The sequence below is a fragment of the Mus caroli genome, chromosome X, assembly GCF_900094665.2.
Source record: "Mus caroli chromosome X, CAROLI_EIJ_v1.1, whole genome shotgun sequence".
NCBI lineage: Eukaryota > Metazoa > Chordata > Mammalia > Rodentia > Muridae > Mus > Mus caroli.
In genome coordinates this window covers 43161186-43164742 of record NC_034589.1, presented here as the reverse complement: position 1 = coordinate 43164742, position 3557 = coordinate 43161186, and positions in this window count along the sequence as shown.

Here is a 3557-nt window from a genome sequence, read left to right as displayed (position 1 = left end):
CAACATAGATGGAAAAACCAAAATATTCCAGGCCAAATCCAAATTCAAACAGTATCTATCTACCAATCCAGCCTTATAGAAGATCCTGGAAGGAAAAGTCCAACACAAGGAAGATACCTGCACCAAAGAAAGGACAAGATATTAAGCATCTCACAACAAAGTTAAAAGCAGAGAGCCACAAACACATAAAGCCACGTACGAAAACGAGCATATCAGGAACCAACAGTCATCTGTCTTTAATATCTCTCAATATTAATAGACTCAACTCACCTATAAAAAGACATAAGGTAACAGACTGGATATGCAAACAAAATCCAGCATTATGCTGCCTACAGGAAACACAATTCAATAGCAAAGACAGACACAATCTCAGAGTAAAAGGATGGAAAAGGTCTTCCAAGCAAATGGTCTCAGTAAACAAGCTGGAGTTGCCATCCTAATATCCAATAAAATAGACTTTCTACATAAAGTTATCAAGTATGATGAGGAAGGACACTTCATACTGATCAAGGGAAAAATCCATCAAGAGAAATTCTCAATTCTCAACATCTATGCCCCAAATTCAAGAGCACCCACATTTAAAAAAGAAATTTTTCTTAAGCTCAAAGCACACATCATACCCCACACAATAATAGTGGGAGATCTCAACACCCAACTCTTTGCAATGGACAGATCATGGAAACAGAAACTAAATAGAGACACAGTGAAATTAACAGAAGTTATGGACCAAATGGATTTAACAGATATCTATATAACATTTCATCCTGAAGCAAAGAATATACCTTCTTCTCAGTACCCCATGGTACCTTCTCCAAAATTGACCATATAATGGGTCATAAACAGGCCTCAACAGAAGCAAGAAGATTAAAATAATCGCATGCACACTATCAGATCACTATGGACTAAGGCTGGTCTTAAATACCAACAAAAAACAAGGAAAACACACATACACATGGAAGGTGAACAATGCTCTACTCAATGATAACTTGGGAAAGGAAGAAATAAAGAACAGAATTAAAGGCTTTTTAGAATTTAATAAAAAATGAAGATAAATCATACCAAAACTAATGGGACACAATGAAAGCAGTCCTAAGAGGAAAACTCATAGCTCTAAGTGCCTCCAAAAAGAAACTGAAGAGAGCTTATGCTAACAGCTTGGCAGCACACCTGAAAGCTCTACATATACACCTGAAAGAAGCAAATACACCTAAGAGGAGTAGACTGCAGGAAAGAATCAAACCAAATAGAAACAAAAATAACTATATACAAAGTATTAATAAATCCAGGAGCTGGTTCTTTGAGAAAATCAACAAGATAGATAAACCCTTAGTCGGACTAACCAAAGGGCACAGGGACAGTATCAAAATTAATAAAATCAGAAATGAAAAATGAGCCATAACAGCAAAATATATCTTAAAATACTTATTCTGTTTGTTGAACATCAACAGTTGAAATATTAAAATCATGTTCTACAAAGATCATCAACAACAAAAAAGTTTTGGAAAGATCAGGAATTCAAGGCCCTTACCTTAAAAAATAAATAAATAAAGGCAATATACCGGAAATCAACAGCCAATATTAAATTAAATCGAGAGATACTTGAAGCAATCCCACTAAAATTGGGTATAAGACAAGGATGCCCACTCTCCCAATATCTATTCAATATAGTATTCAAAGTGCTAGCTAGAACAATAAGACAACAAAAAGAGGTCAAGGGGATCCAAATTGGCAAAGAAGATATAAAGGTATCACTACTTGTAGATGATATGATATGATATACATAAATAATCGACCCCAAAACTCTACCAGAGAACTTCTCCAGATGATACACAACTTCAGCAAAGTGACCAAATATAAAATTAACTCAAATAAATCAGTAGCCTTCCTTTATACAAATGAAAAACAGGTTGAGAAAGAAATTAGGGAAACAACTCCATTCACAATAGCCACAAATAATATAAAATATCTTGAGGTAACTCTAACCAAACAAGTGAAAGACTTGTATGACAACTTAAAGTCTCCCAAGAGAGAAATCAAGGAAGATCTCAGAAAATGGAGAGATCTCCCATGCTCATGGATTGGCAGAATTAATGCAGTAAAAATGGCCATCCTACCAAAGGCTATCTACAGATTCAATGCAATACCCATCAAAATCCCAAGACAATTCTTCAAAGACATGAACAGAGCAATTCTCAAATTCATAGGAAAGGTGAAAAACCCAGAACAGTCAAAATAATTCTCAACAATAAAAGAATGGCTGAGGGAATCACCATCCCTGACCTGAAGCTCTACTACAGAGCAATAGTGATAAAAAAAAAAAAAAAACAAAACACTACATAGTACTGGTATAGCAACAGACAAGTAGACCAATGAAATAGAATTGAAGACCCAGAAATGAACCCACACACCTATGATCACTTGATCTTTGACAAAGGAGCTAAAACCATCCACTGGAAAAAAAGATAGAAAATTAGACATAGTACTACCTGAGGACCCAGCTCTACCACTCCTGGGAATATACTCAAAAGATGCTCCAGCATGTAATAAGGACACATGCTCCACTATGTTTACAGCAGCCTTATTTATAATAGCCAGAAGCTGGAACCCTATCCTTCAACAGAAGAATGGATACAGAAAATGTGGTACATTTACACAATGGAGTACTACTCAGCTATTAAAAACAATGACTTCATGAAATTCTTAGCAAATGGATGGATGTGGAGGATATCATCCTGGGTGAGGTAACCCCGTCAGAACACACACAGTATGCAATCACTGATAAGTGGATATTAGGCCTAAAGCTCAGAATACCCAAGATACAATTCACAGAACACATAAAGCTCAAGAAGAAGGAAGACCAGAGTGTTGATGGTCCAGCCCTTCTTAGAAGGGGGAACAAAATACCCATTGAAGGAGATATAGAGACAAAGTGTGGATCAGAGACTGAAGGAAAGGCTATCCAGAGACTGCCCCACCTGGGGATCCATCCCATATACAGTCACCAAACCCAGACACTATTGTGGATGCCAACAAGTGCTTGCTGACAGGAGCCTGATATAGCTGTTTCCTGAGAGGCTTTGTCAGTGCCTGATAAATATAGAGGTGGTTGATCTCAGCCAACCATTGGAGTGAGCATGGGGTCCCCAATGGATGAGATTTAGAAAGGACCCGAGAAACGGAAGGAGTTTGCAGCTCCATAGGAGGAACAACAATATGAACCAACCAGGATCCCCAGAGCTCCCAGGGACTAAATCACCAACCAAAGAGTTTACATGGTGTCACTCAAGGCAGCATATGTAGCAGAGGATGGCCTTGCTGGACATCAATAGAAGGAGAGGCCCTTGGTCCTACTAAGACTTGATAGATATCCCAGTGTAGGGGAATGTCAGGACAAGAAAGGAGGAGTGGGTGGGTTGGTGAGCAGGAGGGGCGGGATGTGATAGGAGGTTTTCAGAGGGGAAACTAGAAAAGGGGATTATATTTGAAATGTAAATAACGAAAACACAGTCAGGAGCAAGTGAGGAAGCTAGAAACTGTTAGTCAGCTGGAGGAGAGCA